Source organism: Sminthopsis crassicaudata, chromosome 1 (assembly GCF_048593235.1).
Source record: "Sminthopsis crassicaudata isolate SCR6 chromosome 1, ASM4859323v1, whole genome shotgun sequence".
Taxonomy (NCBI): domain Eukaryota; kingdom Metazoa; phylum Chordata; class Mammalia; order Dasyuromorphia; family Dasyuridae; genus Sminthopsis; species Sminthopsis crassicaudata.
This window is the reverse complement of record NC_133617.1, coordinates 695,985,338-696,013,305: the sequence shown is the minus strand read 5'-3', so window position 1 is coordinate 696,013,305 and position 27,968 is coordinate 695,985,338. Positions and strand designations below refer to the sequence as shown.

General features: G+C 40.2%; 1 protein-coding gene and 1 long non-coding RNA gene across 8 annotated transcripts in view; one reads left to right on the top strand and one right to left on the bottom strand.

Annotated features, from left to right (window-relative positions):
- CNBP (CCHC-type zinc finger nucleic acid binding protein) overlaps nt 1-27,968 on the top strand; it is an 82,619-nt gene that overhangs the window by 12,658 nt on the left and 41,993 nt on the right. The gene's annotated exons all lie outside the window — the stretch shown is intronic.
- LOC141551740 (uncharacterized) lies at nt 113-27,927 on the bottom strand. Its single transcript, XR_012484944.1, has 4 exons — nt 27,800-27,927; nt 15,441-15,515; nt 2,233-2,285; nt 113-223 (listed from the first exon to the last, which is right to left on the bottom strand). It is a non-coding gene; the product is annotated as an uncharacterized LOC141551740 (long non-coding RNA).

The following is a 27,968-nucleotide window of genomic DNA, read 5'->3' as shown; positions in this document are numbered from 1 at the left end:
ACCCAGTTGTCTCCAAAACAATGAGAAAACTATGACTTGAAAATGAATGGGATTGGATTAACTCGGTTACCTCCACACACCCATCAGGTATTCCTATCCAGCCGGTCTCTGACCTTTCTCTATGGAGCCAGATGGTGCTGTGGGTAGAGTCTTGGGCCTGGAGTCAGGAAAAGCTGAGGTCAGACACTTGCAAGTCTTGTCACCTCTGTCTCCATTTTCTCATCTATAAAATAAGATTAATAATACTACCTATCTTTCAGGGTTGTGAGGATAAAACAAGATATTTGTGTAGTGCTTTACAAACAATAAAGCATTATATAAAGATAGTTATTTATTATTACCTCAATTCTCAGTTCCCCAACAACTCTCTTATACTGTCAAGTCATAGAAGAACAAGCTTGGTGGAAGGAGTTTCCACACCAAAAAAGTCAGCTCTGTATATCCTTCCTTCTCCCTGCTCCCCCCCCCCAAAAAAAATCTTTTTGGAAAGCAGTATGACAATAAGGGTGTGATAAGGGTCTGAGGGATAGAAAATACCTCAAAATGACTACTCAGAGATCACTCATAGAAAAGCAGAATTATTTATTAGAATCTTAAGAAGCAGATCCCATCCTGATTTGTGAGCCAGATTCACAGCAGGAGAGAGGGACTCCTTTGAAGATGCTCACGACTTTTAATACATTTCAGACAAAGAACCTTCAAAATCCCACCCTCCATAGGTTGTGATTGGTCATATTTGGTCAGTGGAATACAGCTGGCAATGTGATTTATAGCTTCTTCGGCCAGGCCACGTATAGGTTAATCCCTATTTGAGCAAAAGAATGCGGCCTAGGCCTTCAAGTGACTGGGGCCTATAGGCCTGATTTTACGTTAGCTAGCAGTCTTTGATCAATATGTGCTTAATCTGTAAGTTCTTCACCATACCTTACTCCACACAAGGACTACAAGATTGATATTTCCCTTTGACCCAATGATCCTACTAACAGAATTATGATAGCTTAATTTGTCACTATAAAGCTACAAGCAACTGAATAAATAGTTTTTTTAATCAGCACACATCATTAGTGACATTTTTATTTGTTGTTCACTTTTTTCAGTTGTGTCCAGTTATTCATGACTGCATTTGGGGTTTTCCTGGCAAAGATCCTGGAATGTTTTGACAGTTTCTTCTCTAGTTCATTTTATAAATGAGGAAACTGAGGCAAACAGGATTAAGTGTCTTTCCCAGGGACACACAACTAATAAGTGCCTAATCCAAATTTGAATTCAGAAACATGAGTCTTTCTGACTCTGGACCTGTTACTCTTTCCACTGTGCCATCTAGTTTTAATCTCTTATCCCTCGCCTCGTCTCTATTAGTGCCATAAGAAATGACAACTTTAGAGAATTCAAAGAAATATGGATAGACTTAAGATAAAGAATGAAGAAAACAGACATCACATTAATTATAATTATGCAAAAAACTGGCAGTAGTAGTAACTGAGAAGTATAGTGGTATAGTAAATAGAGAGGTGACCCTGGCGTCAGAGTTGGGTTAAGGGACTGACTGTGCCTGATCTTGCTGACTTGGTGATCCTAGGTAATTGCTGAGTAATTAACTGCTCAAAGGACTCATGCAAATCTCTAGGACTATAAATGACACAACAGTTGCATTGGTAAGGGGAGTTTCCTTATTAGAAGGAAAATCACTGCTCAAGACAAAGGACAATTACTGAAAAGCAGCACTTAGAGTTGTTGGAGTTCAGGGGACCCCAAAAAGGTTGAGGTTCCAGACCAGCATCGTGAAATATCTTAAAAGAATTTGCAGGCTCGGGCCCATCTCCAAAACAAGGAGCAAAGCTTATTATAATCATGATGCCAATTAAAGAGTTCCAAAAGAAGTCAGCAAAGAACCAGGGCAAGAAGATAAATTTAGGGGCAGTTAGGTGGTACAATGGACAGAGCACCAGCCCTGAAATCAGGAGGACCTGAATTCAAAGGTGATCTCAGACAATTAACACCTCCTAGCTGTGTGACCCTAGGCAAGTCACTTAACCCCAATTGGCTCAGCAAACAAAAAATTAATAAACAATTTTTTTAAAAAGAAGATAAATTTATAGGGAAAAATTAGAAGGACAAGGTGCTAGAGATGGGGTTGAGGAACAGTACCCACAATTCTTTGGGCAGAGCTCATGGGGATGGGGCAGGGGGCTAGGGTGGGATGGGGAGATCATTCCTAGGTCAAATAATTACCTTAGTCATTACTCAGTCAAATGACCCTTGTTGTGTCTGATTTTCAGAGGAGACTAAAAAGAAAGGGGAAACAAAATATATTTGAAAGTTAAGAAAATATTAGGTGATGGCTTGTTGCTTTTAAAAGATGTTGACCAAAGAATATTTCAGAAAAGGTGCAGCCCCCATTCCTGAGTTTGTCTAGAACATACATGTTATGATAGCTTTTTAAAGTGGGTTATTTGTTCCTTCTCCCAGCTTACTTCCTGATTTCAGATTTGATATTAGCAGCAGACACTATATACTTGTAGGAAATCTGGACTGGTCCTGTTATTGCTTTCTTGATGTATTGAGTGATGGGCTGTTCTGTGATCTCAGGGATCTCACGCTGGGAGCTTGCAAACTCTCCTTGATCCCAAAGTAATCAGATCCAGGAAAGTCCGTTTGAGCTCTGCAAGTTTCAGATCTGGGTTTGGATCTCAGCAATAATGGTCTGCAGCTGAATTCAGCCACTGTTGGCCAGGTAGAAAGTCTTGCTGCTTCCAAGTTATACTTTTTTCTGGTATTCTTGTACTGGCTATTGTTCTGTAGGCTTCAGACTGGCTTAGAGGCTGGAACCAAATCTCTGTTCTGTGCCTGTGGTCTGAACCACACCTTGGCTATTTGCTTCTGATCTTACTTCTCTTTCCATACACTGCTGGAGCCTGTGATCCCTCCTTACCCTTGAACACTGGCTCTGGGTGTGGATCTGTGATCCAAAACTGGGCCTTGTGCAGTTCCTGGTATGGGTCCGAGGCCACCTCTTGCCCCAGTACCCAGTTGTTCCCTGGACCTTAGTGTGGTTGGCCATTTTTGGACAGACCCAAGTGTCCATATACTTCTCTGACTCTATGCGGACCTTGGCTAGAAACATGACTCACTGGTTTTTCTTGGGTTTTCCCCTCGGGATTTGATCTGGTACATTTTTCTTGTCTCTTTGGAGGGGTTTTGGTGCTAAGAGCTTTAGCTTTTTGCTTCTCTGCTACTTCTTAAGCAGAGGTTCTTAACCTAGGGGTCTGTGAATTTGTTATTGCTGTCATTGTTACTTTTAATATTCTGGTAGCTTTTTCAATACATTCGGTTTCCTTTGAAATCTTGTGTCTTTTATGTATTTAAAAACATTATTTTGAGAAGGAATCCGATCTTTATGAGTCTGCCAATGGGGTCTGTGACACACAAAAAGGTTAAGATCCCCTGGGGTAGAGACCTCAGAAAAAGGTGCAAGACTGGAGAGACAAATCTGGGAGTAATCTTTATGGAGGCAGCAGCAAAATTACTGAAAAGTTTAGAGTTTAGAAAGAAGACAGGACTAAGAGAGCTTTACAATTAACTCATTTTTCTGAACACAACCCTAGAAGGAAGGTGCTATTGTTTCATCCTTATTTAAAATACTAATTGTGAAACTGACTTGCCTAGGGTCCCACAGTTAGTAGACATATAAGGCCACATTGGAACTTGTGTCTTCCTAACTCCAGGACTAGCACTCTACCCACCGTACCAACTTTTCAACAGAGGCAGTTTTATCGAAGAATATAATAAAAGTCAGTATTGGGAGAGAGGTGATTTTGATTACAAATATTTTTCAAGAAATTTAGCAGGGAAGGTGTGGAAAAAGAGATAAAACAACAGGTAAATGAGTTAGAAAATTCAAAAATGGGTAATTTAAAAAAAAAAAAAAAAAAAAAAAAGGATTGGGAGACATACGAGCAGGTTTCCAGGCAGACAGGTAAGAACCAGTGATGAGTGATGGAGTGCAGGTGCATGAGGTTCAGGGTCCTTTCGAGGGGAGGGAGAAGACTGTGAGATAAAGCTTAACCTGAGAGGCAAGGAGAGCTCTTTGGTCAGGGAGGAGAGGTGTTCCCATCCAACCTCAGACACCAGCTGGAGGACCTCTTTCTGCCTCAGTTTCTGATGGATGCTGTAAAGTTTCAAAGGATGGAGAGAGGGAGGTGAGGGAAGTGGTGTCTTGTTTGAGAAAACTCCTCATTTCGGATTTTTCTTGGCAAAGACACTAGAGAGGTTTGCTGTTTCCTTCTCCGGCTCATTTTACAGAGGAGGAAACTGGGGTAAACGAGTCACACAGTTGTGAGTGTCTGAGGTTGGCTTGGAACTCAGATGGGTCTGAGTCCACACTCGCTATTGCTGTTCAATCTTTCTCAGTTGTTTCCTCTTTGTGACCCCATTTGGAGTTTTCTCGAAAAAGATACATGAGTGGTTAGCCATTTCCTTCTCCAGCTCACTTTACAGATGAGGAAACTGAGGCAAACAAATTTAAATGACTTGCCCAGAGTCCAGTAGTAAGGGTCTGAGGCTGAATCTGAACTCAGGAAGGTGAATCTTCCCAACTCCTGAGCCATCTAGCGGCATCAAACATTGCCGTGTTCAGGCCTTCAGGTGTGTGTGGGATACTTCGTGACCCTGTGGGCCACCTGTCCGTGAGGCAGAGATACTAGAGCACATATCTAAAGTAGGGGCAGACAGGATGCAGCTCACTGGCTGAAGTGTGCCCTTCCAGAATGGCCTGGTTTCCCTGCTGGGGAGAATGTGATGAGGAGGTCACAAAGGAATGAGTATCAAGCTCCTTGGAGGCCAGCTGAGGCTACCTCATGAACTGATTCAGAGTGAGAGAAATCAACTAAATGGAATACTTAGCAGTCACTGGAGCAATGGGCACAGGGTGAGGGATGCTGGGCAGGTAGCCAGTGAGAGGGTAAAGTGGTCAGCTACAGGAGCAGGAGTGGATGTGGAGAGCAGACGTGCAGAGGCTGGGAGGAGGCGAATGTGAATGCATGGAGAAAAGGAGTCTCTTCTGCCTAAGACATCAGTGGCTGCTCTCCTCCAGTGATCAGGTTTTATTTTGTGTCAGAGCTATTTGTTCACAAGGGTTTCCTTCCACCAGATGGTGAACTCCATAAAGGTAAGGAATGTGTTTTTCCATATTATCCCAAAGATCTGCTACCTCTAAAATGTCTTTGAAAGGCTCACTCTATAGTTCATAGTCTTATATACCTATGCAAAGGTAAGCATATTTGCACATATATATGTTTGTGTTATATGTAAATGGATATATACACATACACATATATACAAACACAGATGGCAGTGGGGAGAAAACTTTTTTCCTTTAGTCTAGGCTTGTGGTTTCAACTGAATGGGAAACTGTGTAGAAAATGCTCCACTATGCCCCAAGCCTCTGAAAGATTGAGATACTTTTAATGTCAGGTAGCAAATACATATTGGCCGAATACTTGAACCCAGATCTCCCTGATTCTAGGAACTGCTCCCTCCCTATTACGTCACACTTTGCCTTTCTCTCCCAAACTACCTCTTTCTCTCACCACCTTTCTTTTTTTCTTCTTCTTGTTAAATAGAAAAAGAAAGCCAAGGTTTCTGCATTCAAATCTAGCACTCATTCCACGTACCATGTTTTCTCTATGTTTTGATGAGCATAAAATAACATACAAGATGTATTTATATGAAAGCTGGATGGTTGAGAGACAAGGGAGGCCTGGCCTTCCAACAAGAGGACAATTCCAAATAAACAGCCCAAGAGCCAGACACTGTTGACAGATTCACAGAAATGGAGATAGGGAGCAGGGGAAAATTGCCAACAAATCATTTATAGTAGGACTGTGGGTCACATTCAAGCTTTGGGCAAGCCAGACTTGGGGCCTATACTTAGTCCGCTGTGACATTTAATCTTTGTATTTCCCCCAGTAGGATCCTGGTATCAGATTACTACTCATGCCTCACAGAAGGCAGAAGTGGTTCTGGCCTCTCCGGGTCAATACCAGCTCTACCTGGGCCCACCAAGCAGGAGTTTCTTGGAATATAAACTAAAGGGCATACTATGTGTCCCTGGGTAAGGGTAGGAGGACCCTAGGTAAATTTGAAAAGGATTATGGCCACAAGTCTATCAGCAGTTCTTAAAGATCACCACTCTGGGCCTGCACTGGTAGGAAACTCCCAAGGAAAATATTTTACTCACCTACCTACCCTCACTCACGATGTTCTGCACACAGTATGGCTCGTAACCATTGTTCGTTGAATTTGGGGTGCAGAGTAGGGGAGCTTACTTTTGACTCAATTAATAAATATTTTCATTATTCCTCCAGCTTGAGTTCATACTATTTCTCTTCACAGCACATTTCAATGAAACTAGATAATTATATTTTCCCTGATTTCCTCATGTCTCCTCCCACTTCCGTGTGTAAATATTAACTCCCACGCCTAGAATAGACTTCCTCCTTAACTCTGCCTGTTGAAATCATTGTCTTCCTTTGAGGGCACTGCTTCCTCCATGAAGCCTGTCCTTCTCTCCCCCCATCCTATCCTCAAGTCTCCCTCCTCAGTCTCTCATTCCTGTTGGACCACTGTAACTTGTATTATGGTTATTTGTTCACATGGCTTATCCCTTCTCCCCTCAAACTAGATTGTACCCTTTCTGAGAGCAGGAATTATGGGGGTTTTCATCTTTGCATCTCTATTACTTATTGTGCATATAGAATTCCCTACATTTTATTGAATTGAATTGAATATAAGACATGGGTCCTGCCTTCAAAAGATTCATAATCTATCATATTGATCTGAACACAGATCAGAGTTTCTGGTTCCTATAAATCCTGAATGTGCCCTATCAGTCATACTCAAAGTGCTATAGAAGCATTTTAAGCCTTTCTGGTTTTCCCAGGAATACCCAAAGCTGGAAGAAAAGAAGGGGATTCCTACAATCAGCAATGACCCTTTGGCCAGTGGTTTCTGTCTTTCTCTCTTCCTGCCTTCTCCTTTTTTAGTCCTTTTTCTTTCTCATTCTTTCTCTCTGTTTCTGTTTATCTTTCTGTCACTTTCTCTTTCTGCCTCTGTCTTTACCTCTCTCTGTCTGTCTCTCCTTCCCTCCCTCTCTCTCTCTTTCTCTCTCTCCCTCTCTGTTTCTGACTTTGTCTGTTTCTCTCCCTTCACCTCTTCTCTTTCTCTGAGGTTGGAGAATAGCACCAAGGTTAGGTTGTAGGAAGAAGTCCCCAGGGATCTTTCTGATCTTAAAGAGTTTGTACTTTGTTCTCTTGCCCCACTTCCCTCTTGTAAATAGAGTACTATATGTAGGAGCAGAGTTTACCATGAGCTGGGGTGCTCAGGAAAGTCTTCCAGAGGAGATGGATTTGAGCTAGGGAAGACAATTAGAGAATCTGTTGGGGTGTCAAGAGATAGAGATAGAAGAGATGGCATGCCATGAGTGGTTTTAAATAACTAAAGGAAAGAACCTTAAGTATCTTTTAGTCCAGGGCTTCTTAACCCAGAGTCTATGATCATTTAAAATATATATATATATATATATTGCCAGTGGAGTCCTTCTTTCTCAGAGGGGACCATGACATCCGGGAGGTGACTCCATGACATGCAAATGAATTGGATTTAATTGAGGGAGGGCTATGCAAGGTCACTTGCCTCACTTTCCCCTCCATCGCCATCTGGGTCCAGTGGACAGATACAGATCAGGATGACTAGAGATGGGAGCCTGTTTCAGTTAAGGCCTTCAACAGGTCTCACTTTTACTGAGGCTGCATCCATTCAGTAACTAAGGTTAGGTAGCATTTGAGGCAAAGAATGGACTCTTTCACCTAGTCCAAGAAATAAAATAAAATCCAATTAAATAAATAAATCTGTAAGGAGAAGACGCTCAGAAATGATTGCTATTTACATTTATTCTGAGTCAATCAGGACCTGAAAATGAGCTGATGGGGCTTGGCCTGGGACCTATTGTTGGCCAATCAGTGAGTAAGAGTGATTTGGGTTTGAGGCTTGGCCCTTAGGAAAGAAATCTAGTCAGTAAACCTCAAGCTATCTTGGGAGAGTTCTGTGCTCCTTCCCTCCCTTCTTCTCTCCTTTCCCTTTACTCTGTCCACATCTTACCTGCAGATGCAGTCCCTTACAAAAATTATGAGGGGCCCATTCTCTATTCCAAGTCCCTCATTTAATACATGAAGTGAATTGTCTAAGGTCACATAGCTAGCATAGTGATACAAGCCAGTCTAAAAGTCAAGGTACTTTCCCAAACATGTCATTGGAGAAAAACCACAAGTGTTTATACCCAGGAGTTTGCATACCTAATATAACTGGTCCTTGAAAGCAAGTGGGATACTGTGAAATTGATATACGAATTGTCAGAAAAAAACATTTTCTGTGAAAATTCAGCCACAGGATAAGAGTTATAGTATTTCACATTATAGTAAAGCCTCATAATAATGTATCTTTTATTAATTTCACTGAGCATGGCATTTCCCTCTGTTTCAGGACACAGATCTGTCATCTCCCTCCTTAATCAAATCTTTCCCTTGAGATAATCTCACAGAAAGAAACTGAGATAGAATAAATTAAGGCCATAAGTGGCTAGTGGTTTGCTCTCCTATCCCACCCTCCCTATTTATTAAGGAGGTTTGGTGTTAATATTCATTCAATTTTTAAGAGATCCACTCACCTATATTTTCCCTTATTCCCCTATTTTCCCTATATTCAAGCTTCTGAGCTATGGGACTCCCAACACAATTAGCTAATGCATAGACAATTAATTACTCATTCTGAGAAACAAGTCAAACTAGTCTCTCCTATGAGATATTTTAAATACATATCTCAACTATCCCAAATGGCATCCCTGACTGATAGAATACCCTGTCTCATGAGGACAAAGTTGCCATTACTACAGTTTAAAATGGAAAGTGTGGAAGTAAGAAATAACTCCACAACATTAGGGATGGTACCAAAGTACCTATTTTGTTTGGAAGATCTAGCTGACTCTGGGGTACTTTTTTTTTTTTTAAATATTATGTATCCACAGTATCCTGGATATAACTCCATTTACCAGGAGCCTAGTTCATTAAAAAGTCTGACACACACCCATTGAATCTTGAGTATAGGAACACATTTCTTATCCAAAAATCATTTATTTGGCAATGATTTAGAACATAACTGGGACCTGAAAGATAGTAGAAAAGATATTAGAGCAATCAAAAGACACGTCTTGAAATCCATGAAATGAATGTTCAGTTTAGCAATTCTCAACCCCTCTCTTTTTTTTCTTTTAAAGCATAATGATCCCTTCTTAAAATAAACAAGTTAATACTTGCACTATTACTGATGATTGAGAAAATAAAAGCCCCCCCCCAAATACTCTAATAAAGGAGCACAGATATGAGATTAGAAAATACCTCAGAAATAATTTAGTCCAAATCTCTCCCTTTATTGATAAGGAAACTTTGGTCCAGGGACATTAAATAACTTACTTAAGGAATTAATTTCACTAATGTGGCACTATGGTGTCCCCTGCATGTGACATTTGAAGTGCTCTAGTACTGGGACTGCTAGTATAAAAAGTCCAAATCATTTCATGTGCTCTCTTCCCTCAGCCTGCAGGAAGACAGCATGTTACTATATTAATTATCTAGCAAGGGAATATAATATCAGTGTCATACCCCAGGTGCCATGATCCTTGATCCCAGGCTTCCGACTCATATCTTCTCTGGTCCATGCATGGAACAGCCTTCCCAAAGGGCTTCCCTATCTCCTCTAGCTATCAGAGGACTCAGCCCATGCCCACCAATCTCCTTGCCACACTGTGACATTTGCTGTTTCAGGGGATAAAAGCCCCAAATCTTGAAATCTATGGCTTTGAAGTCCCCAGACCACATTGAGGCAGTGACCTCCAGCCACCCTTTGAGGGGTATTGGTTCTCAACATTCTTTTACCACATAGTTTATGGAATATGGAAAAAAGAAAGGGAACCAAAGTGCTTCTGCATGGAGTCATCTGTCTTTAACCAACCAGTGAAGCTTCTCTCTCTCAGGGCCCCCACCCTACGCAGCTACTCAGACCCTGAAAGGCTGAAGGGGTATCCGGACCTGCCAGGTAGTCTAGTTTGGAATCAGAAACATCTTTTTCCTGAGTTCAAATCTAGCCTTAGACTTGTACCAGCTGCATGACCCTGGGCAAGTCATTTCACCCTGTTTGCCTCAGTGTCCTCATCTGCAAAATGAGCTGGAGAAGGAAATGACCAACCTCTCTAGTATCCTCACCAAGAAATCCCACATGGGGTCTAAAAGAGTCCGACATGATTGAATAACATAAGATTTCAATCTCACTCTGTGGGATTTCAGAATGTGAACTCCTTGCTTTTCTTTCTATTGTTAGCACTTAGGAAAGTGCCTGAAACACTATAAGCAGTAAATAACTAGGGGTGGCTAGGTGATGCAGCTCATGGAATACTGGGCTTGAGAGCTGAAAGACCTGAGTTCAAATGTGGCCTCAGATACTCACTATATAACTTAGGGCACAAATCACCTAACCTCTGATTGCCTCAGTTTCCTCTACTGTGAAATGGGGATAACAGCTCCTAATCCCACAGTTGTTACAATCATATGATTGTAAAGCAGCACTTAGCACAGTACCTGACAAACAACTATTATTATTGTTAGTGATTTTGTTCTTAGTATTATTAATGACAATAGTACTGTAATAATATTGAATGCATTGTTGGCTGACTGCCTGGGAACTTCCGGAATCCTCAGGGCTCCACAGAGATGAAGCAGTGCAAACACCTACTCTGTCACTTATAATAGCATCTGTGCACATTTTAAATTGCAGGCCTATTATATATTTATTCTGCAGAGGCCTTTGCTTATTTGTTTGTAATCATAAGGTGACACTGACAGCCACTCATCAGTCTGATTCTGTTTGGTAGGAAAGGTCAGGAAGTGGGGCTTGTCCAAAGTCTTTTCATGACAGTTGTGGTACTCCATCTCATGGCTGGACATGCTCTCTATACCTCTCAAAGAGTAGATTCCTCTCTATTTCCCAGCTCAACCCCTCTCTTGAGGTCTTTTCTTGACCTCTTCTCTAGGAGCAGTGGACAATTATGAATTTCCCCAATCAGGATTAGTTCTGGATTCTTTTTCCTACTGCAAAACCCTAGTTCACAAATTTGCTATAATTTCCCAAAGCCCCAGGCACGTGATTGTATGGAGTCACCGTCTCACAGGAACAGACAAATCAAATTTACTCCCTATAGTACTTTTCTCTTGGCAGAGAATGTAATAATCAACACATAATAAGTGTACTTCCAGCTGTTTTTGTAGTGACAAGAAACTGAAAATTGAGTGGGTGCCCATCAGGTGGAGAATGACTGGATAAGTTATAGTGTATGAATGTTATAGAATATTATTGTTCGATAAGAAGGATGATTTCAGAGAGGCCTGGAGAGACTTACAAGAACTGATTCTGAGTGAAATCAGTCGAATCAAAAGAACATTGTAGACAGCAACAAGATTATATGATGATCAATTCTGATGGATGTGGCTCTTTTCAATAATGTGATGATTCAGGCCAGTTCCAATAGACTTATGATAGAGAGCTATCTGCACCCAGAGAGAGGACTGTGGGCACTCAGTGTGGATCATGACATAATATTTTTACTTTTTTGTCGTCGTTTACTTGGTTTTTTTTACATTCTCATTTTTTTCCTTTTTGATCTTATTTTTCTTGGGTATCATGATAAATGTGGAAATACGTATAGAAGAATTGCACATGTTTAACATATTGAATTACTTGCTGTCTAAGGGAGGGAGAAAATTTGGAACACAAGGTTTTGTGAGGGTGAATGATGAAAATTATCCATGCATATATTTTGAAAATAAAAAGATTTAATGAAAAAAATAAAATTACTGCCAGGCCGTGTCATCTTCAGTGTCTCCCCTACCCTGGCAGCTTTTAGACAGAGCATAGGCTACTCCAAACTTGGGAAGGAATGTTAAGCCAGCAGGTTTAATTTTGCTCTGTCTCCTTGAGTATCCTCCACGGAGTCGGCAGAGGAATATAGATCACACAGCACAGCTCACAATTATTGTTCAACTCACAACCCCAGATCATTAGAGGGAGATTTGGAAATGTGGGACCCAAGACCTCTCATGGCTTGGGGAGTGAACTTGGGATCTGGTGCCAATTGGACCACATTGGGGTCTGATGATTTTTCTGTTTGTTTCCAAATCCTGTCACTGCCTGGAATCTCTTAACTGTTTCACTACAGCTGCCTCAAAGGAGAAAAGGGGAAGTGGATTCAGCAGCAGGCCCTTCCTTCCAAGCTTGTCGTACCCTGCTTCCTTCTTTCACCTCTGCCTGTTAGCTCCCTCTGTCTCTGTTGAGATGCTTCACTTCTTGTTACTTGCATCCTTTCATTTTTCCTACTTGTAGCCAAAGAACCACCCTCCTCCCACCTGGTATGAGATACATGTGGATTCACATATGGCTTCTCAGAGATCTTATTTAAAAAAACAAAACAAAACCAATAACCACAGCCCTGGGAGTCCTTAGAATCTCTTTTTAGCTTACTCCTACAAATGTCCCTGGCAAAATTCTATCAAACTTGTTTGTTTAATTTCTCAGCCAAAGCAAATTGAAAGATTTGGGAAAGAGGTCTTTTAGAGGCAGGCATTCAAACTGCAGAGAAATGATAATTCATGGCAAAGAAAGAGAGAGGAAATTTATTAAAAATAAAAAACAAAACGACCCTGATGCAGGCACTGAGGGCATTTGTCTTGTAGTACAATAATTGATGTTTGTAATGAAAACTGAGTCATCAAGGAAAGGTTAATTCTCTTTTTTTTCCCTTACTTCCAAATGCAGGGAACTGTGGAATACATCATAAAAGGCTTTAACCATCCAAAAATGGTGAACTTTTTTTTTTTTTTTTAAGAGCTAAGTTTCTTTGACCTGGAAAAATCCACCTGTGTGGAATCTCTTGTTTGTCAGTGATATTGACAACCTTAGCATCACTTTATGAATATGTGCTTAGGAAGCAAAGGCGTGCTTGACGAAATGTTCTTTACCAATGAGATATTCTAGACAAACAAAACTAGTCATACTAGAAATGTGGGCAGTGAAAACTAGGGAGGGGGGAGCTGGAGATGCACTCACTAAACACTTTTCATGGGCACTAATACTGCCTTGTACTTTAATAGTCTTTCATTCAGGAATATAAAAAGTCTTAGCAATATTCCCCAGCCTCCTTAAATGCTTAAAACGCTCTGAAAGAGGGAGCAGCTTTTTCTTTATATCTGAGAGGTGGAGCCTGGGATTAATTTGTCCACTATCAGGGAATCATTCAGGCTGATGGCATAACTGAGGTCTTGTTATCTAGTAGATAGAGCACTGGATCTGAAGCTAGAATGGCTTGGGTTTCAATCCTGCCTCAAACCCTGAGTGATCTTAGCCAAATAACTCAGTTTCTCTGGGCCCCAGATGCCTCCTCTATAAAGTGAGAAGGGCTAGACCCAGGGGACTCCTAACCTGTGGTCCTCCTCGAGAACAGCTGTAAAAGGGATGCCATGATACAGTCCTACAGACAAAGGGGAGGGAGGTGTGGACAAGGCCGTGTGTGGGCAAGGTGTGTGAGCCATGGGCTGATGCCGGGGAATGTTGCCAGCAAGCAGGGTGTGGCAGGAGGGCAGAGGAGAAGCCTGGCTTGGTGCCGTGAGGAGCCGCAGCAGGGCTTCGGGCAAGGGGCCCCTCCTGCTCCAGTCCTCAAGGGCTCCTTCAAGCGTCCTTCCAGAGGAAGCGGCACAAAGGGCCTCTTCCCAGCGTTTGCTGCTGCTGCCACCTGAGATCGTGCAGGTGGAGGGCAGGGCAGGCGGGAAAGGGGGACCAGTGGAACATGGCTTACTCTATGTGGCTGTAGATAGAGGCTCTTCCTCCCACCTGACAATCTTGTGTCCCATTCACTGCAGCCTCTTCTTAGATCCCCTCGTTCCCTTGAAAACTCAGCTCAAAGACAGCCACCTAAATAAGGCCTTTCCAGGTTCCCTCAGAAACTAGAGCTTCCCCTATACATGTTTACCATTCATTTTCTATATATTTTTAGGTATATATGTTGTCTTCCCCCTCTGGCTATAGAAAGTAAACTTTCTGAGGGACGGTTTTATTGTTGTCTGGGTCTGGATGGTACCTAGCTCAGTGCCTGGCTCAGAGAAAGTCTTTAATGAATCCTTGTTGATTGACTGACAGTAGTTACTTGAGATCTAAACATGGATCATTTGTTATAAAATCAGTCAAGAAATACTACAATCTTGAGAAAAAACAGTGTTGTAGGTTAACCCTGGTCCATCGTAATTAGTGCTTCACAAAAGTTTGAGTATAATTCAAAGCAGGCATGAATAGGGTACCCTGGGTTCCAATCCTGCCCTAAACCCTGGGTGATCTTAGCCAAATGACAGCTTCTCTGGGCCCCAGATGCCTCTTTTAAAAAGTGAGGACTAGACCCAGGGGACTCTTATTACCGACCAAGAACTGTCCAGGAGAAGCGGCTTGAAGGTGTTATTATTAGAGAAATGTGACTCTAGAAGGAGGAGGGACAGCTATGGAGGGAGGAGGAGCTGATGGATAGGTTGTGGACTCCATTGGTACCCAGGCAATGCCAGGGGACAGAGATGTCAGTATCCTGGACACAGGGTCAGTTGGGGGGGTTATGAGAAGGCACAGATGATTCCACTCACTCTGTTGAGAAGTGTTAGATTTGTAGATGCAATATCCATCAAATTTCTTTGCATTAAATATTGAGGTCCTTTCCAACTCTGTGATCCCAGGCAAGTCACTTCAATAAACTCTGAGCCGTTTTTGGTTTGTTATTTTTTAAATCTGTAAAATGGTGATAATACTATTGCATTACCCACTTTATATAAGGCAGTTGCTAGGAACTTGTTTAAAACACTTCTATAAATGTGACTTTTTACTGTTATTCAGCTACTTGAAAGGTTTTCTACTGCCAAATTGTTTTTCTAGCTTTATTTTCCATGTGTCCCCTTCATCCCCTCTCTCTGAACTAGACCACTCATTGCTTCTGCCTTTGTGCCTTTGTTTACACTTTGCCTTCTTCCTCCCTACTTCCAAATTGGTCTGTCCAATTCCTGAGCCTGTTCTTCATGGTGCTGTATAATCATTTATGAGAATGTTAAAACAGAAGAGTTCCAGGATTGATCCCTGAGGGAATTCTAATATGAATAACTTCTATCAAAAGAAGGGCCTATTTATCCTACCCTTTGTTTCCATCTTTAAGTCACTTCTCTGCATGAGAAAATATCACATTATCCAGAATGCAATTGTAACACCAAATTAGGAGGTAAAGTTCAAATAATTTAAAAGTGAGTTTGGCAGACCTGATTGGGCCATCCCCTGGTGAGGCTTTTTGTAACAAATGGTCAGCGTGGTCATACTATTAGCACCCAGGGATTCTGAAAAAAGAGCACAGAAAGAAATGAGAGAAGTCATGCAAGACAGACTTTATTTACCTTGCTGTTTTGTGTACTACATATCCCACAAAAAACCATAATGGTGTCACCTATAACATGCTGAGGTAAGTTATTGATGCCTGTGATTTAGGCTTACTGAATCATCTAAAATATTGGCCATCCTATCTCAAGTGTATATTCCTTATTCTATGTAATCGTAACTGTCTTGTGGCTAAATATTATGATTGTAGGTAGGAGATCCAATGACAACAAGCCCAAATTTAGAGAATAGTTAAATTAAGATGATATTTTTCTTTATAAGGAATGAACTAGGGGCAGCTAGGTGGCGTGATGGATTGAGCACCAGCCCTGAATTCAGGAGGACCCGAGTTCAAATCTGATCTCAGACACTTAACACTTCCTAGCTGTGTGACCCTGGGCAAGTCACTTAACTCCAGCCTCAGGGAAAAAATAAAAATTTAAAAAAAAAATAAAGAATGAACTAAAGAGCTTATTTAAAAGGCACTAACCATTATCCCTTATCTCTCACTTGATCCTCACAACTGCCCTGTAAGTACTATTATTATATCCATTTTATAGATGAGGCTAAAAGAGATTAATTTACATAGCTAATAAGTATCTGAGGCATGTTACGGTGGAATAAAGAAATCAAGCAGTTTTATTTGGACATAATTTTATTTAGCAATGCAAAAAGTTATAGAAATAAAACATATGTGCAATAAAATTTATCTTACACAAAATTTATCAGAGATCTATAAGGCCACATGTGGCCTTATATTTTCCAAACCAGAAATTTGGCTAGATACTCTGACACAGGAAATTTCTTTCACAAAGATTTATTAAAAATTTTTTTCCCCTTGAAATAAAGATTGCCTCAAAAAAAATACAGCAAATATGGTGCTGACTGCTTGCTCTTTTGATGCATAAAAAATACTCAGTCATGATGCAGAGATACACACACAAAAAAAGCCCTGGAGCCCCAAGAATAGCTTTCCAGTATGTGTCCTTTCACCCCCACCCCCACTACTCAGCCAGTGTTCTCTTCTCATGGGTGATGATGCTATGACTCAGCTGCAAAGAATTTGGGTCAGGGCCACAAAAAATGAGTTGAAATTCAGGATGCAGGTTTTTACCCCTATTTCATCACAAGGGTCAATGGCAAATCCTGTTTGCTTAATACTGCAGTTCAATTCCAATATTTAAAACAGAAGCATTAGACTTTTCTAAAAAAAAATAGAAATGTATGTGTCCATTTTGTTAAAGGAAATGATTTCTGTTACATTCTACACTAAGCTCTTTCTTTCTCAGCTGATCTGATTCTAGGATTGTGTTGATATAAATAAATGCAGGGGAAAAAACTTGGAAGGGATGATGAGCTTGTTTTTGTCTCTCTCAGTATTTATTTTTTAATTTAATTTAATTTTTCCAAATATATGCCAACATAGTTTTCAACATTCACCTTTGCAAAACCTTGTGTTCCAAATTTTTCTCACTCCCATATTCTTCTCTAGGCAGCAAGCAATCCAATATAGATTAAACGTGCAATTTTTCTAAATGTATTTCCATATTTGGATGAACTTTTAAGTTTTTAAACTCGACTATCTTCCTCGACCAAAAAGAAGGGTCTGTGTTTCATAGTGGAATATATGCTGTGGAGAAAGGGAAGGAAATAATTATGTTGTACCTATGTGCCAGCAGTGGTTTTTTGACAAAGATCATCTCATTTGATCTTCACAGCAAACCCTAGGGGTAGATGCTATTATTACCCCCATTTAACAATTGAGGAAACTGAGGTAAACAAAGGTTAAGAGACTTCTCCAGAGTCACACAGCTATTGAGTATCCGAGGCCAGCTTGAACTTGGCCATCTGGATTTTAGGCTCAGCGTTCTGTCCACTGGAGAGATTGACGTTTTCAGACATGACCTGCATTTGAGGTGTTTTTCTTTACCATGTTATTAGATAGGGTTATTTGTTTGGGGTGAGGAGATAGGAAGTTAGTAGGTGCCCCACAGATACCTCAAATTCAACATGTGCAAAAGAAAACTCGTTATCTTTTTCCCCAAAACCACCTCTTTAATGAAGTTCCCTATTAACTGCTAAGGAGCCCCCTCATCCTCCCATCACCAGGTTCTCATCCTTGATGGCTTCTCAACTTCTCAGCTCCCTACATGTTCAATATGTTAAAATTAATTTAGGTTAAACATGTAAATTCATTAAAAAAAAAACACATTTCTTTATGGATCATGTTGGGAGAGAAAAATCAGAACAAAAGGGAAAAACCATGAGAGAAAAAGAAAATGGGGGGGGGGAAGAAAAAAAAAAAGGTGAACATAGCATGTGTTAATTTATATTCAGTCTCCATATTCTCTCTCTGGGTGCAGATGTCATTTTCTCTCCAAAGTCTATTGGGATTGCTTTGGATCAGAAGAACCAGGTCTTTCATAGTTGCTCATTGCACATTCTTGCTATTACTAGGTACAATCTATTCCTGGTTCTGTTTGTTTTGCTCAGCATCAGTTTGTATAAGTCTTTCCAGACCTTTCTAAAATCAGCTTGTTCATCATTTTTACAGAACAATAATATTCCATAACATTCATATACCATAACTTATTCAAACATTCTCCAATTGATGGGCATCCACACAGTTTCCAGTTCCTTACCACCACAAAAAAAAAAAAAAAAGGCTGCCACAAACATTCTTGCACATGATTTCTTTGGGATACAGACTCAGTAATGGCACTGCAGGGTCAAAGGATATGCAGTTTTATAACCCTTTGGGCATCAAAGTAATTTTCCTAAAGTGAAAGCTTAGTTATCACCCCCCTGCTCCCCAACATCCCACCACTCCCAGTTAACTCAAATAGAAACTTCTGCTTGGAGTTTCACATTCCCCACCTGGCTCCTTTCTCCCTCTCTAGACTTCTTACACGTCACTGCACATCCACAGTGCTTCATCTGGATCCTCTTTGATCTCCAGACCTTTGCACTGACTCTCATGCACTTTCACCTTCACTTCTGTAATCTGCAATCCCTGGAGTCCTTCAGGGTTCAGCATCTCTTATCACCATCAAATGAAGCCTTTCCCAGCTCCCACACCCCTATTCCCCCCCATCTAAACTGCTAGTGCCCTCTTCCCAAACTCACACACACACACACACACACACACACACACACACACACATCAATAAATATTTGTTTGTTTGCTTTTGCTGAGGAAGTTGGGGTTAAGTAACTTGCCCAAGGTCATACAGTAAGTTACTGAGACTGGATTTGAACCCAGGAAGATGAGTTTTCCTGACTCCAGGCTTGGCACTCCATTTACTGCACCATCTAGCTGCCCCAATTGCCCTTTGGTGTTATAATCTCTTACACTTATTAAGTGCTGTAAGGTTTGAAAAACATTTTATTCAAAATGATTCTGAGATGGAATGGGTAAAGAAAAGGGAAAGAGGGAATTTGTAACTAAAAAACCAAAATGAAAATTTAAAAAAAAAAAATTCATGAGGTTGATGGTAAATAGAGGGATCTGTGTGACTTGCCTGTGATCACACAGCCAGTAAACACCAGTCAGGTTTGGATCACTAATTTCCTGAACAAAGATCTCAATCAAGCTCATTTGAACAGACGCTCAGGGCATTGCCCACAAAGCATACATCTGTGGTTGATAAGTCTTTTGAAAGAACTTTTGTTGTAGCCTTAAACCATGCAGAATTAAATTTCATATATATATATCTGACCTGGGGAGAGGACAGGAAACTTTTATTTGTAATGTAATTAGCAACGTCCAGAATTCTAACCCTTTTTGACCCTAAATTCAGTGTAAACGAGCTCTTCTTTAATCACAAGCCCCCAAAAGGGGGTTAAGCTAGTATTGAGTCTGGGGTCAGGAGTTCAAGAATTCAAATATGGACTCAGGTACTTATTAGCTGGATAACCCTGGGCAAGTTGCTTAACCCCAGTTGCCTCAACAACATAAAGGTCTCCAAAAGTCTAATGGTGTTGTTATTGTTCAGTCTGAAAAGAATTTAAACAAATAATACTAAATTAAAAGTTAGTTGACATATGTATTGTTTTCTAACCAATGGTTAGTGCTATTTAAGACAACAGGGGAAAAAAAGTTACCTGAAATTTAATATGATGTCCTTGTTGATTTATAGTCAAAGCACACATGTGTATTGCATAATCATATGGAAAGTCTCTATTCTGAATTTTAACATTGTTGAATAGCTGAGTTTTTCTTGGTGTACACAGCTTCTCTATAGCACACATAGTTTTCCCTCTTCCCAGGATTATGAGTGCTTCAGATTTTCCCTTCTCCCCTTGCAGGGCCAAATCCAGACTCAAAAGCATCCTCAGTGCAGATCAGCATTACCCAGCTCTTGGGGGGCTGGTGTTGTAACTAAGTATAGGACTGACCTCTAAATAACTCTGACTCCTGTTACCCATGAGTAATTACACTACTCTTTCTCAATATAGTCTGTGCTTTGCTACTCAAAGGTCATCATCTCTAGTTAATGTGTATCAGCAAATACCATGTCTGCTATCCAGTAGAAGGATCTTTTACAATTTGTAAAAGGAATGATAAAATTTCCAGGAATTAAAAGAATGCAAATTGAAATTTAGGGTGGGGGGGAAGGCTGCTAAATACAAAATACTTTTTTTAAGTAAAGATTTTTATTTTCAAAACATATACTTAAGAAAATTTTCATCATTAACCCTTGCAAAATCTTGTGTTCCAATTTTTTCCCTCCCTTCCCTCTCATACTCTCTTCTTGATGACAAGTAATCATATATTAAACATGAGCAATTCTTCTATACTTATTTCCACAATTATCATGTTGCACAAGAAAAATCAGATCAAAAAGTTAAAAAATGACAGAAATCAAAATGCAAGCAAACAACAACAAAAAAAGGGAAAATACTGTGTTGTGATCCACACAATTTTCACAGTCCTCTCCCAGGGTACAGATGGCTTTCTTCATCACAAGACCATTGGAACTGGCTTGAATCACCTCACTAATACTAATATTTTTAACAATTTAAGGAAACATTAGAACAATCTTAGTAAGGATAATTTGGTTAGATTAGTTGAATTGTTTTCTTTGTGCTATTGAAACTGATAGCTAGTGGCCGAAAGCACATATTAGCATACAAAATTTTTGTGGACATGACTACATTAATCTAGAGTACCCCTGGATCAGTTGATTTTAATTATGACTCACTCTTCAGGATTTCTCCTCTGGGGCATCCCTGGTCTAAAATTCTATGAACTGAGGAAATATCTAATATATAAAGCAATACATAATACAGCAAAGTAAGCTATATTTACAATTCCACTATTGAGAGTATTATTCTAAATTCTTTTATAAAATGAACAAAAGTCCTCTAGTAGTAGATGATATTAGTACAAAATATCATATGTAATATAATATATATGGAAATTCCTATAAAATTGTCTTGGTATTAAATATTGTTATAAAACTTTAATATTTGGCATTGAAGATATATTTGATATATCTGTAGCCATCTCCTATATAAGTATATATGTGTATAATCTGTATAATCAAAATTCTGCACTGTATGTATCCTTTATTATTATTATTCCTCTCAATCTCATCTTTTTTTAATGAACTTCAGATAAGAACAGTCCTGAAACAAGTTAGCATTCTCACATTGCTATTTTATAATTAATATTCTATATACAGGTAGATAAAATAACACTATTTTGTGATTAATTAAAACTGTTGGCATTAAAGCTCTTCTTTTGTGGCCTTACTGAGATCATCTTATGGCCAGTTTTATAGCAGACAGGATGTGGGGGCATTACGTACCTCAGAGTTTTTGTACATGATTTTTATTTCTTCTTAAAGGTCTTTATATTTTGAAAGCTTTTCATTCCATATAACTTGGAGATTATGAGTATTTGTTATGATGTTCTGTATTAAAAATATTATTTAAAAAAATTTTTTGGATCAATGCCAGGCCTGGATGGTTATTGACATCAGTTCTGCTTGTGATAATGGTCTGGTTCAGTAAAATTTAGATGCTGAACTCTCAGGGATGGCCTCCTCAAATAGGCTGATAAAATCGAGAGGTATAACTAACATACTAGGTGACAAAGCCGGGATTTAAAAAGGTTTCAACAAGTTAGAACATTGGGCAGAATCTAATAAGATGAAATTTGATGGGGATAAACCTAAAGTCTTATACTTGGGATCAAAAAATCAATTCTGCAGCATAGTGGGGGTAACATAGCAGTTTATATGGGAAAGATCAGGGACATGTACTTTTCCATAACTTCAGACTGAGTCATTGGTGTGATATGGCAGCCAACAAAGCGAATATGACTTTGGACTTCGTAAAAGATCAGCATGGCTTTCAGAAACAAGGAAATGAGAGTCAGGCTGTACTTTGCTCAGACCAGACCATATCTGGTCTGCCATATCAGTTCTGGACATCCTGTAGGAGGGTCACGTGTAACAGAGCCCAGCCGTGACTAGCAGTCACTCAAGCTGCTCAGACTCTGACTCCCCATCTGTCTTTGTTCATCACCAATTCTCCAGCCTTCTTTTTACCAACTGTCCACCGCCATCCCCATCCAATCAACCCCACCATATTTGCTGGATGAAGCTTATCAGTCTACTCACCTAACTCAACCCACTCACCGTCCGAGTAACCTTTCCAAACCAGTCACCTCTCATGTCAATGTTGTTCAGCCAATGTGAATGTAAGCCTGTCGTGGAGCTAACTTTGCTTTCTGTATTTGTATCTCTTGCTACCGTTTAGTTGTTTGACATTGGTATCCAATTCTTGGAGACCCCAATGGGGATTTTCTTGGCAGAGATAATGGAGGGGTTTGCTATTTCCTTCTCCAGCTCATTTTTCAGATGAGGAAACTGAGGTAAATGAGATTAATTGGTTTGCCTGGGATTATGTAGCTTGTCTGAGACCAGATATATCTCTCTAGCACTTGACAAAATTTTTTTTAATACCATCAGAGTTTAAGTGACATTCCCAAGGTCACAAAGCTAATAAGTAAGTATTTGAGGTCAGATTTGTATTCCTGACTCTAAAGTAGTGATTGACACCTATAAAGATTTAATAAATTTTTTTATTCATCTATTCATTTTTATAATATATGTAAATCTCTGTACAAAACTTAAAGTATTATTATTATATATGAAATAGTGTCCAGAGGAGGGCAGCCAGAATGACAAAGGACTTCAAGTCCATATTGGATGAAAGAAAGAAATAAAATGAAAAGGACCCCTAATGGCTACCTTCAGTGCTTGAAAGATCAGATGAATAAAAGGAGTAGACTTGTTGTTTAGTCTCTTCTTTCTTTCCTTCCTTCCATCCGTGGTGGAAGTTACAAAGACAGAAATTTAGGCTTCCAAGTTACCAGTTTCCTAGTAATAGAGTAATTAGCTTGGATAGAGCTATCCAAGAATGGAATGGTTTGTCTTAGGACAATATTCAGTCGTCAATAAACATTTATCAAGCTTCTATTTCTGTGTTCCAGGCACTGTGCCAAGAGATACAAGTAAGAAAAAGAAAAGTAATCCCTTTTCTCAAGGCACTTACAATCTAATTTGTTGTTCATTCTTCATCTAACTCTTCATGATCACAACTGGGGTTTCTTGACAAAGATACAGGAGCAGATAGTTAAGTGACTTTCCCAGGTTCACACAGCAAGTAAGTGTCTGAGGCCGGATTTGAAATCATGAAGATAAGTCTTCCTGACTTCATGATAGATATTCTGTCTATTTAGGTGCCCCTTCTACTGGGGGAAGACAATAAAGAAAAAGAACCTGAAAGGGGGCAGAGAGACTTTAGGGGGAGAGTTTTTGTTTTGCTCCATTCAGGGGGAACAGGAAACTAAGAATATCTGGGAAATACTTATCAAACCTAATGATGATGAGATTTTGAGTGATAAACTTATCTTGGGGGAAAGCATGGTATTCATGAGTCAAAATCAAGCTGAGCTGCTGGTAGGAAAGGAATCTGTTAAATGCCATATACATTTTAGTTATTATTATTTTTATTATAAACTGGAGAATTTCCAGAGTCAGGCCACTGGAATGATGAAGAGCCTCTCATCTATACCATATGGAATGGCCTGTTTTAGGAGGAAGTGGACTCCCCCTTGATGGAGGTCTTCTGGTTGACTATTTGTTGGTTGTGGAAATTGTGTTTTAGGCATGAATTGGACATGGTCTTGAGATCCTCTTTAATGGAAACTCTGTAATATCAGGATAGTATGAAAGGATTTTTCTCTATAACATCAGCAGAAGGAACATTCCCACTAGATAAAAATCACTGATCTATCAAAGTATCAAAGTAAGAATGTGTTCATTAAAATCAACCATCCATTTTCAGGCCCTGCGTTTCCCAGGCCCTGGTATCACTACTTACCTATTATTTCTTTCAGTAAGACTTAGTTCAGGTTCAGGTTCAGGTTCAGGTCCAACTCATGCCTTCCCCCTCCCCCCCCCCCCCCAGGAACTGCAAGTAGTCAGATAATAAAGGTCCAAGTTAGGTTCTGTTTGCATAATCTGTTACTAAGTATCAGGTTTCACATTTTCTTTCTTTTTAAATTAAGCTCTTTATTTTCAAAACATATGTATAGTTTTCAACATTCACCCTTACAAAACTTTGTGTTCCAAGTTTTTTTCCCTTCCCTTCCTCTTACCCCCTCCCCCAGAAGACAAGTAATCCAATATCACATATATTTTCTTAATTGATCCTTGCATTAATCTCTAGGTTACAGAGGGTAATGGAGAACTAGAGAATTTACCCAGGATCAGGAAATGGTGGAAGCCAAACTTGAATCCAGTACTGTCAAAAGTATTATAATTTTAAAATTAATTTAAAAAAAAGTCAAAATGCTTTCTATTTGTTGCTTTAGTGATGAGGTACTTGAAGCAAATGTAGTTGATCTGGTGTGGTTAATGGCTATCTAGGACTGCTCCTCTGTATGGGTGATAGAGAAGAGACAGAGGGAATGGGAGCTGAGGAGACTGAGGAGGTTAGGATGCAAAGCAGTCGGGAGGACTGAACTTACTGGAGAAGATGGATCCTTTCATAAATAACAGTAGCAGGCCAAAGTAAAATTTTACAAGGAGAATGACAGGGGAAAGGTCTCCCTGGGAGGCAAAAATTCTGGCAGCTGGCCAGCCTTCAGACAGCTCCTTGTGTCACAGGATCTCCCCACCTAAGGCTTTGGAGAAGGGACATAAAAGAAAGAGATATGGAAGGAAGAAGAATTGGCTTGGAGCTTTCCAAAGGGCACATTGGGAGGTGGACAGGAGGCCCCTGAGAAAAGGGAGGGGAGAGTTGCAGCCCTGTTCTTTCTTCTGTATTCTTGCCCGCTGGCCTCTGGTCTCAAGCTGCCTTTGCCCTAGGTCCTGCTCATAGATCTTTCTGATGTCCTTGATTATTTGGTGGCTAATTCCTGGCATTCTTTGAATACTGATACCAGGACCGGTGCTCTGGCCTCCTGGGTGTTCTCACCTGTACTTGACCTACGCGAAGACATATAACGTCCCCTTTTACTTCGTACACAAAAATACAAATTAGACAAGGGGAAATGGGGGATCAAATATTATAGTAAATTATAGTAAAATGAGAGTCAAGGCGACATAGTGCATGTAGGCTTCTCAGGCTTTTTCCTCTTGCAACCCCTTTTCACCCCCAACATTTTTATGTGACCCTGGGCATATAAGTCTACAAAATAAATCTACAAATCAAACATTTACTGATAATAAGTCATAATTTTGCTAGAGTTGGCCTTGTAGGTAGTAAAATTTGGGTTAAACTCTACTTCTGACATATATCAACAGGGTAACCCTGGGGAACTCAGTTCCTCAGTGCTCTAGGCATCTCTCTGAGACCATAATTGCAAAAAGGTGCTGCTCTGTAGTGATAGATCTGTACTAGTTTGCAGCCTTGTGATACTGACTAAGCGCTTTCCCCCTGCTTCTCCCTTCCAAAACCTTTTTGTTGTCTAGAGCAACCACTGGGCATGTGCCCGGTCCCTGGGATACCCAGTCTAGGAGTCACACTGGCCTTCTCCCTCTCTCTCATCCCCCCATCTAATCTCGTGCTATCAATTTCACATTTAGGATCTCTCAGATGTGCTCCCTTCTCTTCTCCTGTTCCCCCCTGCCCAGTGCAGACCCTCATCACCTTACACTCAAGACTATTCCAATAGCCTTCTAGTGGAGTCTGCCTGCCTCCAGTCTCTCCCCACTCCAGTCTATCATCCAATTATCCTGTAAAGGGATTTTCTCAAAATTCAGATCTAGCCATGTCATATTCATGATCAATAAACTCCAATGGCTCCCTGTCATTTCCAGAATCAGATGCAAAACCCTCTGGTATTCAAATCCCTTCAGCATCTGGCTCTCTCTTACCTTTACATTCTTCTTCCACTTGATACCCCATCCTGTATTCTTTATGACACTGGCCTTCTGGCTTTTCTACAAACAAGCTTCAATGCCTGGAATGCTCTCCCTCATTACTTTTGCCTCTGGGTTTCCTCAGGTTCCTTCAAAAGTCAACTAAAACCCTTCCTTTTTTAAAAAAAAAATACTATTTTATTTTTCCAAATATATGCAAAGGTAGTTTTCAACATTTACCTTTCCAAAACCTTCTGTTCCAAATTTTCCTCCCTTTCCCCACCCCCTCCCAAGTCAGCAAACAATGTGATGTAGGTTAAGCATGTGCAATTCTTCTAAATACATTTTCATATTCATCATGCTGTTCAAGAAAAATCAGATCAAAGAAAGGAAAAAAAAAATAAACAAGCAAACAACCAACAACAATAACCAGATGGAAATACTATGCTTTGATATACATTCAGTCTCCATCGTTCTCTCTCTGGATTGAGATGATTCTTTCCATCACAAGTCTATTAAAATTGCCTTGAATTACAATATTGTTGAGAAGAGCCAAATCTATCAAGTGGATCATAATAAAATCTTGTTGTTACTGTATAAAGGCTCATTTCACTTTACATCAGTTCATGTAAATCTTTCTAGGCTTTCCTGAAATCAGCCTTACCATTTCTTACAGAATAATAATATTCAATAATATTCATATATCATAACTTATTCAGCCATTCTCCAATCGATGGTCATCCACTCAGTTTCCATCCTTGCCACTACAAAAAGGATTGCCACGTTTTTGCACATGTGGGTCCCTTTCCCTCTTTTATGATCTCTTTGTAACACAGACCCAGTAGACATGCTGCTAGATCAAAGGATGTGTACAGTTTGATAGCACTTTGAGAAAAAAATTGTTTTCCAGAATGCTTGGATCATTTCACAACTCCACCAACAATGCATTAGTATCTCACTGTTCCCTCATTCCCTCTAACATTTATTATTTTTTCCTGTCATATTAGCCAATCTAAGAGATGTGTAGTGGTACCTCAGAGTTGTCTAAAATGGCATTTCTCTAAGCTTTTTCTAGCAAGCCTTCCCCATACTGCCTTTGCTCTGTTATTTCCCATTTAACTTGTATATAGTTTGTTTCTATGCATTTGTTTGCTTGTTGTCTCCCTGGTTAATTTGTGAGATTTTCCAGAAAGTCTTTTGCTTGCTCAGCATTGCAGCTGGCATGTAGTAGACATAATCAGTTACTGACTGGCTGGGTTTCCCCCAAATGGAACCCAGGAAATGAAGTGAATCTGGGGGCTCTCAGTGAGATTCCTCTCCTCCTCTCCCTGCATGCCCGATTCCCATCTTATCGTGTTTACTCTTCAGTCTTTGGGGCTCTCCTTGTCCAGAACAACTGTATCCTTTCCCCCAGCCCTGCCCTTCTCAGGATTTCCCTGTCTCCCTAGTCAGCCAGGCTCACAACCTGGGCACTAATTAGGACTATTCAAAAGCCAGGCCCTGATGAATTTCTGTCTCTACCATCTCTTGTGCCTTTTCTTCTCTGCCTGCTATTGGTTCTGCCTTCCTTATGGCTGTCACCATTCCCCTTGTCCTCCACTCAGCTATTAAAGTGTGCTTAACTAAACCCCTCTGCTGATTCAGGTAGCTCAGCAGCCTTCGATCCCTCCCAAGAACAAATACAAGCTCTTCTTTGGGGCTCTTAAAGCCATCTGTGGTCTGGCCCTTTCTGACCTTTCAGTCTTTTTTATACTTTAGCCCCCCGCTCTGCACTCCAGTGAGCCTGGCCATTTTCCCTTGCCTGAAAAGCTCTCATGTCCACTCCCAGCCTTTTTTGACCTCTGAAGTCTCTGCTAAAGCCTCACCTTTTATGAGAAGCCTTTCCCAATGCTCTTCATCAGGCATTTGCCTCAGGTCTGCTCTCCGAGATCATCTCCAGTTTATCCTGTGTCCCTCCTGTTCGTGCAGTTGTTTACATGTTGTCTCCCACTGTGCCCCAAGGTACCTGGGAGCAGGTACTGTATTTGATTTTCT